The 10,899-nt window shown below is 44.2% G+C and overlaps 1 long non-coding RNA gene across 1 annotated transcript; it reads right to left on the bottom strand.

The window, feature by feature from the left end:
• Window positions 1-825: 825 nt before the first annotated feature.
• Window positions 826-10,129, bottom strand: LOC122919677. The gene is made up of 3 exons (XR_006386824.1): window positions 10,072-10,129; window positions 9,545-9,662; window positions 826-981 (listed from the first exon to the last, which is right to left on the bottom strand). It is a non-coding gene; the product is annotated as an uncharacterized LOC122919677 (long non-coding RNA).
• Window positions 10,130-10,899: the final 770 nt, after the last annotated feature.

The following is a 10,899-nucleotide window of genomic DNA, read 5'->3' as shown; positions in this document are numbered from 1 at the left end:
AGAAGTTTGTTTTGCTTATAACGAATCAGCTTGTAGATGGCTGAGTAAATGTAGTGTTCCTTTTGTGCAGGAGTGTTCCTTTTGTGCAGGAGCGCACCCCATGTTTCGGTATTTAAAAAAATCTAATCAAGCAACCTTGCAAAGTCAAAATACCAGAGATTTTTCTAAAAGCTCAGACATCAGTGAAATGGGAAAGAATGATGCCACGGCTAGAATTATTTCCAGCCGAAAGCGGAAATTATTCTTAAAGGATTTTCTAATGGTTTTTATGTTCCAGGATTCACAGTTAAAGGTTGTGTAATTTATGATCATTTGCCATCAGTTAAAAGGCACATGGATATAGTTAATGTTAAGATTCTTAAAGAGTTAAAAGAAAGTAGGGTAGCTGGACCATTTCCTTCTCCACCGTTTACTGATTTTAGGGTTTCTCCTTTGGGCATTGTCCCAAAGAAGGATCCGAATGAATTCAGACTAATACATCATCTATCTTATCCAGTGAAAGAATCACTAAATGATTCATTGGATAAAGAAATAGTGTCAGTATCTTACCCATCATTTGATGATGCTGTTTCTTTAGTTCGTTCAGGTGCTTTATGGCGAAGGCAGACATTAAGGCTGCTTTTCGTTTGTTACCGGTACAACCAGAAGGTTTTTATTCTTTAGGTTTTCATTTGAATGGTCAATTTTTCTTTGATAAATGTTTGCAAATTGGGTTTTCATGGTCTTGCTTCTATTTTGAAATGTTTTCTTCATTTTTTAATTGGGTTGTTATAAAAAAAAGTTGGATTTAGTTAGCGTTATGCATTATTTTGATGATTTCTTGTTTTTTGGTTCTTTTGTTGATTGTTCTCGTTTATTAGAGTGTTTTTTTCCAGATTTGTCAGTATTTTGGTGTCCCATTGGCTCAAGAAAAAACTGTGTGGCCATGTCAAGAGTTCTTAGGTATAGTAATTGATTCAGTGAACATAGAGTTTAGGCTTCCTATGGAGAAAGTTGAGAAAGCAGTTTTGTTAATTAGAAAAATGCATTCAGTTGGGAAAGTTCAATTGAAGGAATTAGAGTTTATTGGGTGTATTGGCGTTTGCATAATACCTGTTGGCAAAAAACATCAACCAAACGCACTTCGAGGAGATTCACTTCCTCTTCCTCAGTGGTCCTGGTTACTAATGAACATGGCCATGCAACGAAAGAATATTTAAGAAACAAAAGCAGGACTAACATGACTAAGGAGTCTAATGGTAGAGTGAGGAGACGACCTCGTGATCTCGCGAGATTTCGGAGTCGGAAACAAACTGCCCAAGACGCCGTAAACACATGGCTAATGTCCGCCGGCTCCTGGAGAAGGAGAGGTAAGTGCCCAACACTGGGTTACCATAACAAGTGACCCTGGACATTCATAAAACATGAGTTCATCTCTCATTCTCTTTGAACAACTTTAAGCGCAAATTTTGAGAACTGCAAAACATACACATTTGAACTGCTCTATATTTAGCCAGCCAACGAATTTGACCCGAACTGTTCTATATTTAACAAACTAACCAGTTCTATATTCAACAAATTAACCTGATTGGAACTGTTTTATATGGAATCTACTAATCCTGCTAGCTGTCTGCACATCCATATGGGGCTAGTCGACTTTTGCTATTTGTCTGTAAGCAATTGAGACAAAACAGTTTTTAAATCAAATCATTTGTGTCAGTTTTACAACAGAAAAGCGGGACTCCAATATAATTGAAGCCAGTATCAAGTACCACCAGTTAGGATTATTGTTTTATTAATTTTATTATCCTTTTTAACCAATTACTACTCTATATTTTATGTTCTACGATTGTAATTAATTTTATGCTGTATGTGATTTTACATATTAAATAGAGTCTATATTTTTAGTATTTTCCAGTGACCTCATATGTGAGTGTGCCTGTCCATTCTCAAACTATTATTACATTTTGATTAGGGTGATTCAATTAGACAAGAGCACCTTACCAACGTGACCAGGGGGTGAGCCTACTCACTCAACTTTCACTATTGTACTTAAATAAGAATATGGTCCTGCTGGAGTTATTCCCTATCGTGGTGTCATTGGTTATTTGGGGTGATGTTTTTAGGAACAAGAGAGTTGTAATTCTTTTCAGATAATAAAGGGGTTTTATTTGCAATTAATACCCGCATATCTTGTGGGTTAGTCACACAGCTTTGCTGGGGGGACAATTGTGTACTTAATGAATATTTAATGATTATTTATTTATTGGTAAATGAATTATTCATGGTTTTTATTATTATTATTATGATGTAACCCCTTAATAAAGGACCACGGCCATTTTGCACTACAATTTAGTTGGTATTTATTTTTAGATACGTGAATTTAAAGTTCAAGGGGTTGTCTGAGTTATTTTTTTTATTCTTTCTATCTTTCGAACTAGACAATTAACTCACTTTATCTCCAGCAGCTGGTTTCTCAGATTTCACTGAGGGTCACATGACCTGTGATGTCAGCTTCTCTCCCTGCTCTGATAATATTCATGCATAAGCCTGAGAGATCTGTACACCTCACTGTGCTGGCCACGCCCCCCTGCACTGCCGGCTGCTGCTTATTGCTCTCTCCCAGGATTCTTAACCCCTTCAACTGCACAGACTCCGCACTGAAGTGTTTACTGTGTAGCTGCATGCAGTGAGGAGACAAATGCTGGGCACAGGAGCTGAAAGAGAAGTTCTGCAGAGCATTGCAGGTAGGCGGAAGATCCTGTGTGTATTAGTAGTGTCATTGTACAGCTGGGACTTGTAGTTCTACACATACAACATACTGCTGAGTCTCCCAGCAGGCAGACATGTCACTCAGGGCAGCACTTGTATTCACTCCCTTAGGAGTGTCATTATAGAGCTGGAACTTGTAGTTCTACACATACAACATGCTGCTGAGTCTCCCAGCAGGCAGACATGTCACTCAGGGCAGAACTTGTATTCACTCCCTTAGCAGTGTCATTATACAGCTGGGACTTGTAGTTCTACACATACAACATGCTGCTGAGTCTCCCAGCAGGCAGACATGTCACTCAGGACAGGACTTGTATTCACCCCCTTGGCAGTGTCATTATACAGCTGGGACTTGTTGTTCTACACATACAACATGCTGCTGAGTCTCCCAGCAGGCAGACATGTCACTCAGGACAGGACTTGTATTCACTCCCTTAGCAGTGTCATTATACAGCTGGGACTTGTTGTTCTACACATACAACATGCTGCAGAGTATCCCAGCAGGCAAACATGTCACTCAGGGCAGCTCTTGTATCTACTCCCTTAGCAGTGTCATTATACAGCTGGGACTTGTAGTTCTACACATACAACATGCTGCAGAGTCTCCCAGCAGGCAGACATGTCACTCAGGGCAGTACTTGTATCTACTCCCTTAGCAGTGTCATTATACAGCTGGGACTTGTAGTTCTACACATACAACATGCTGCTGAGTCTCCCAGCAGGCAGACATGTCACTCAGGGCAGTACTTGTATCCACTCCCTTAGCAGTGTCATTATACAGCTGGGACTTGTAGTTCTACACATACAACATGCTGCAGAGTATCCCAGCAGGCAGACATGTCACTCAGGGCAGTACTTGTATCCACTCCCTTAGCAGTGTCATTATACAGCTGGGACTTGTAGTTCTACACATACAACATGATGCTGAGTCTCCCAGCAGGCAGAGATGTCACTCAGGGCAGCACTTGTATCCACTCCCTTAGCAGTGTCATTATACAGCTGGGACTTGTAGTACTACACATACAACATGCTGCAGAGTCTCCCAGCAGGCAGACATGTCACTCAGGGCAGCTCTTGTATCTACTCCCTTAGCAGTGCAGGGGGAGGGGCAGAGATTGTTTTTATTGTAAGCAGTGGCGTTGCGAGGGGGGTGCGGGCCGCACCGGATGACACCAGTCTGATGGGGTGTCACCCGCCGGCCGCCGGAGTTCTCCTTGACTCAGTCTAGTCCTTGACTAACTAACTTTAGGCAGGGCCGGCGCTTCCATAGAGGCAAGGGGGGCTCTCTCCCTCCCCCCTGTGCTGCTGCTGCCGCTGCCTCCGCCAATGAGAAGAGGGATGGGAGGAGGAGGGGAGGGGCTGTGGCCACTGCGCCACCAATGAAGAAAACTGACCTGTAATACAAATACAGGAGGCGGGTGCCGGAATCAAATAGCCGGCACCCGACCTCTATGACAGGGAGCGGCACCTGAGGGGTTAACTGCCGCTGATCGCAGCCCCCTATCATAGAGGTCGGGTGCCGGCTATTTCATTACGGAACTCGCCTCCTGCATTTGTATTAACATTGAGTGCACCCCCCCCCCCCCTAGTATAATAAACATTGAGTGCACCCCCCCCCCCTCCCAGTATAATAAACATTGGTGGTGCAGTGGGAAGTGCCAATGAGGGTTAAAAAAAAGAAATAAAAAATTAACCTCCACCAGTTGATCGCGCAGCTGCCGGTCTCCTGTTCTTTCTTCAGGACCTGTGGTGACGTCACTGAGCTAATCACATGGTCCATTACCATGGTGATGGATCATATGATGTACCATGTGATGACCACAGTGATGTTACCACAGGTCCTTTGACAGGTCCTGAAGAAAGAACAGGAGACCGGCAGCTGCGCGATCAATTGGAGGAGGTGAGTTAATTTTTATTTATTTTTTTAACCCTCATTGGCACTGCCCACTGCGCCACCAATGTTTATTATACTGGGGGGGTGCGCTCTCAATGTTTATTATACTGGGGGGGGCGCTCTCAATGTTTGATATACTGGGGGGCGCTCTCAATGTTTATTATACTGGGGGGGCGCTCTCAATGTTTGATATACTGGGGGGGCGCTCTCAATGTTTGATATACTGGGGGGCGCTCTCAATGTTTGATATACTGGGGGGGGCGCTCTCAATGTTTATTATACTGGGGGGGGCGCTCTCAATGTTTATTATACTGGGGGGCGCTCTCAATGTTTATTATACTGGGGGGGGCGCTCTCAATGTTTATTATACTGGGGGGGCGCTCTCAATGTTTATTATACTGGGGGGCGCTCTCAATGTTTATTATACTGGGGGGGCTCTCTCAATGTTTGATATACTGGGGGGGCGCTTTCAATGTTTATTATACTGGGGGGGCGCTCTCAATGTTTATTATACTGGGGGGGTGCTCTCAATGTTTATTATACTGGGGGGGGCGCTCTCAATGTTTATTATACTGCGGGGGGGGGCGCTCTCAATGTTTATTATACTGGGGGGGGGGGGCGCTCTCAATGTTTATTATACTGGGGGGGCACTCTCAATGTTTATTATACTGGGGGGGCGCTCTCAATGTTTATTATACTGGGGGGGCGCTCTCAATGTTTATTATACTGGGGGGCGCTCTCAATGTTTATTATACTGGGGGGGCTCTCTCAATGTTTGATATACTGGGGGGGCGCTTTCAATGTTTATTATACTGGGGGGCGCTCTCAATGTTTATTATACTGGGGGGAGCTCTCAATGTTTATTATACTGGGGGGGTGCTCTCAATGTTTATTATACTGGGGGGGGCGCTCTCAATGTTTATTATACTGGGGGGAGCTCTCAATGTTTATTATACTGGGGGGGTGCTCTCAATGTTTATTATACTGGGGGGGCGCTCTCAATGTTTATTATACTGGGGGGGCGCTCTCAATGTTTATTATACTGGGGGGGGTGCTCTCAATGTTTATTATACTGGGGGGGCACTCTCAATGTTTATTATACTGGGGGGGGGCGCTCTCAATGTTTATTATACTGGGGGGGCTCTCTCAATGTTTATTATACTGGGGGGGCGCTCTCAATGTTTATTATACTGGGGGGGCGCTCTCAATGTTTATTATACTGGGGGGCGCTCTCAATGTTTATTATACTGGGGGGGCGCTCTCAATGTTTATTATACTGGGGGGGCGCTCTCAATGTTTATTATACTGGGGGGTGCTCTCAATGTTTATTATATTGGGGGGCGCTCTCAATGTTTATTATACTGGGGGGCGCTCTCAATGTTTATTATACTGGGGGGGCGCTCTCAATGTTTATTATCTGGGGGGGCGCTCTCAATGTTTATTATACTGGGGGGGCGATCTCAATGTTTATTATACTGGGGGGGCACTCTCAATGTTTATTATACTGGGGGGCGTTCTCAATGTTTATTATACTGGGGGGGCGCTCTCAATGTTTATTATACTGGGGGGGCGCACTCAATGTTTATTATACTGGGGGGGCGCTCTCAATGTTTATTATACTGGGGGGGCGCACTCAATGTTTATTTTACTGGGGGGCGCACTCAATGTTTATTATACTGGGGGGCGCACTCAATGTTTATTATACTGGGGTGCGCTCTCAATGTTTATTATACTGGGGGCGCACTCAATGTTTATTATACTGGGGGCGCACTCAATGTTTATTATACTGGGGGGGCGCTTTCAATGTTTATTATACTGGGGGGGCGCACTCAATGTTTATTATACTGGGGGGCGCACTCAATGTTTATTATACTGGGGGGGCGCACTCAATGTTTATTATACTGGGGGGGCGCTCTCAATGTTTATTATACTGGGGGGCGCACTCAATGTTTATTATATTGACCTTCTACTAAGCATTCTGTAATCAGAATGCTATTATTTTCCCTTATAACCATGTTATAAGGGAAAATAACACAGTGAATAGACTTTCATCTTAGCAACCAAGCGTGAAAATCGCACCGCATCCACACTTGCTTGCGGATACAATGCGATTTTCACGCAGCCCCATTAACTTCTATGGGGCCTGTGTTGCATGAAAACGCACAACATAAAGCATGTTGCGATTTTCACGCAACGCACAAGTGATGCGTGAAAATCACCGCTCATTTGCACAGCCCCATAGAAGTGAATGGGTCCGGATTCAGTGCGGGTGCAATGCGTTCACCTCACGCATTGCACCCGCGCAGAAATCTCACCCATGTGAAAGGGGCCTAAGGGTGAATAGGACAAGGGTTCCAGCCCCTAAGGGGGCTAATAGTAAGTAAAAATAAAACACAAACACTAAGGCTACTTTCACACTTGCGGTAGTGTGATGCGGCAAGCAGTTCCGTTGTCAGAACTGCCTGCCAGATCCGCCGATCTTGATGTGATTGAAAGCATTTATGAGATGCATCCTGATGCGAATCCATCTCACAAATGCATTGCAAGAATGAATCCATCTCTCCGCTTGTCATGCAGACAGACGGATCCGTCTTGTATCTTTTTACACATTTTTACCGGCATGCACAGACCGGAAGGACGGATCCTGCATTTCGGTATTTTGAATGCCGGATCTGGCACTAATACGTTCCTATGGGGAAAAATGCCGGATCCGGCATTCAGGCAAGTCTTCAGTTTTTTTCGCCGGAGATAAAACCGTAGCATGCTGCGGTTTTCTCTTTTGCCTGATCAGTCAAAATGACTGAACTGAAGACATCCTGATGCATCCTGAACGGATTTCTCTCCATTCAGAATGCATGGGGATATGACGGATTTTCCGGTATAGAGCCCCTGTGACGGAACTCTATGCCGGAAAAGAAAAACGCTAGTGTGAAAGTACTCTAAAATATTAAGTTTAAATCCCCCCTTTCCCAATTTTACATATAAAAAATATATACAATAAATAAACTTATTACATAGCGCTGCATCCGAAAAGTCCAAACTATTAAATTATAAAAAAATATCTCCTATGCGGTGAGCATTCGCCATTTTTTAGTCACCTTGTCACCCCAAAAAATAGGATAGGACTGTTCTATTATGGGCCGAACGTTTCATAAAATGCGAAATGCACGTGGCTTTTTTGCGTGGTATTGAGTATCGCAATACTTTTTTATGGTGACGAAAGCGAATCAAAATTTTGGTATTGAAACAACCCTACGCCGATCTGATCGGCGTAGCGTTGTCACGATACCAAAATTTTCATTCGGTTTCGATTTGGCGACTAAAAATTTAATTTGGCTCCTAAATTTTTCAGTTCAGGAGCCAATGGCTACTAGGTATTTTTTTTAGTCTGGAGCCCTGCTATCAGAGGCCGTCGCAGGCGGCGCGATGACGTCATTGCGCCGCCTGAGCCCTGAGCCGCACACAGCGCGGGACATAGGCCAGAAGAGGCCTGCATCGCATCGCTGCCAAGGAGGTAAGTGTTTTTTTCCTTTTTTTTTTTTTTTTCTGTACAATACTGATGGCTACTGGCACATGATAGGGGGGCCCTATGGCTACTGGCACATGATAGGGGGGCCCTATGGCTACTGGCACATGATAGGGGGGCCCTATGGCTACTGGCACATGATGGGGGGGCGCCTATGGCTACTGGCACATGTTGATGGGGGGCTTAGGCTACTGGCACATGATTAAGGGGCATCTATGAGGGCTCATTTCACTGGCACATTATTGGGGGACATCTATGGGGGCACCTCTTACTGGCACATTATTGGTGGCACTATAGGGGCATCTACTGAGGCCACAAAGAACGGTTATTTTATATGGGGGCTCTGTATAGGGGCATTTTATACTGGGACACATTGTGGTGGGTACTATGGGGAAGGGGGGAGAGGACTACTACGGGGGCACTGAGAAGGGGTATTTTATGCTTACAAATTATGGGGGACACTGAGGGCATCTACTGGCGCACTATATATCGGGCATTTTATACTGGTACATTATGGGGGGCACTAGGGGGGAGAGGAGCACTATGGGGGCATTTACTGGGGTCACTATATAGGGGTATTTTATACTGGCACATTATGGAGGCACTATGGGGACATTAGCTCAACTGGGGGCATTACAGGGGGGTATTTTTTGCACTGACACATTATAAGGAGAATTATTTCTACTGGGGGGCATTATGGTGGGCTTTATTACTCCCCCATGGTATGACCCCTAGTAGCAGCACCGGCCTTTCCCTGCTCTGCTATCCCTCTGCCCTTTCTCCAAATACTTATTATGAAATCTTTCTCATTAGGATAAAACACATCAGCTCCGCCGAGCCCCCGGCCAAAGTGTGTAAGTGGCGTCCGAGATCCCCAAGGGCCAAGCCAAGTAATTGTAAGTTTTCATATGATATATGTTTATGTTATACACATATAGCCTCCACTGTCGGGTGTCACCCAGGGGGGGTGACACCATTTTCTACTGCACCGGGTGACACCAGCCCTAGCAACGCCACTGATTGTAAGTAAACAAAGGAACCAGGGACATGAGGAAAAATATTTTTTTTTGCCTAAAATTTGCTTAGCTTAGTTATATATCGCTGACCATCAGATTTACAGTGCTATATTTTTTTTCCATAACTCAGACAACCGCTTTAATTAATTATAGTTAAAGTTATTGCTCATATGGCACCATGATAGTGGGCATAGAGGCGTATGCCGGAGGCCCCACCATGGTGTCATTAAGCATAATGGGAGTGGTAGTGCTTTTATTCCCCCACTTTTCCCCCTTGATTTGTGTGCTTTTTTCAGCTATGTGACAGTATTCTGAGGTGATTAAATAAATGATTCTGATTGGTTCTTGGTTACTTACCTGTTGCTGAGGCACCTGAATTCTGCCCGCATTTGATTGGAGAGTGGAGTTCCAGTGGTGGGAAATTCAAGTATTTATAGACGGTCTCAGCAAGTCCGGAGTTTGTCCGGCGCGGAGCCTGGAAGAAGAAGAAAAAGTCATGGTCCTGAGTTAGAGGGGGGTTAGTCACCCAGCTTTTCTGGAGGGACATTTGTGGACTTAATGAATATTTAATGATTAGTTATTTATTGGTTAATTAATTATTCATGTTTATTATTATTATTGTTATTATTATGTAACCCTTATTAAAGGACCACGGCCATTTTGCACCAGAATTTAGTTGGTATTTACTTTTAGATAAGTGAATTTAATTATAGCTAAATGTATTGCTCATATGGCACCATGTAGTAGATGGGTGTGAGGCCCCAGATTTCAGAACACACACAGTGTGACCTGAAGTCTGGGGCCAGGCTGCTACAGTGTGGGCCAAATTCTATATCCACCCTCCCATCACTACAGAACATACAGGGTAATACAGCTCGCCATACCTCTTTCATCCAGTGACGTCTCCTTTGATGTAGATGTTCTCTTTCCTCATCTTCTCCTTTCAGACCTTCAGACCAGACCACCATTTTCAGCCATTTCTCATCTCTGCAGTTGGACAAAAAAAATCTTAGTTTACTACTTTTCCATCATCCTCCCATCTTCTATACAAATCATCCTACAATCCCCAATATTCTGCCTGCCGTGCTTCCCAATATTATACTGCAGAAACAGATAAACCCCTTGGTAATACTAGTACCATGCAGATAGTGCCTTTCAATAATTATTGGCACACACTGCCCTAAAATAGCTGCGCCCAGCAAATAGTGCCACTGACACTAATAGTGTAAACATAACATCCCCCAAAAATAATTGTGGTAAACTGATACTGTGCCAAGGTGCCCCCACAGTAATAGTGCTCCCAAAAGTCCCACCAATAGGAATACTTCTCTACTAGAGCACACATGGTAGTAATAGTGCTCCTACAGTGCTCCCAACATGTCCCCACTGTGCCCCAGAAGTAATAATGCTCCCATAGTGCCCATACTAGTAATCATGTTCCCCATAGACCCCCAGTAGTAATAAAGTCCACCATAATGCCCCCCAGTAGTAATAATTCTCCTTATAATGTGACAGTGCAAAAAAATACCCCCTTTTAATGCGCCAAGTTGAGCTAATGTCCCCATAGTGCTCCCACAATGTGCCAGTATAAAATACCCCTATATAGCAAAATCTCAAGAGGTGACATAATGATGTCTTGGACACTGGCCGGGCACGGTTATGTCATCACTGATGATGTCATCACACCTGGCTAGTGTGGTGACGTATACGTT

The sequence above is a fragment of the Bufo gargarizans genome, chromosome 9 (assembly GCF_014858855.1).
Source record: "Bufo gargarizans isolate SCDJY-AF-19 chromosome 9, ASM1485885v1, whole genome shotgun sequence".
Taxonomy (NCBI): Eukaryota; Metazoa; Chordata; class Amphibia; order Anura; family Bufonidae; genus Bufo; species Bufo gargarizans.
This window is presented reverse-complemented; position numbering and strand designations above follow the sequence as displayed.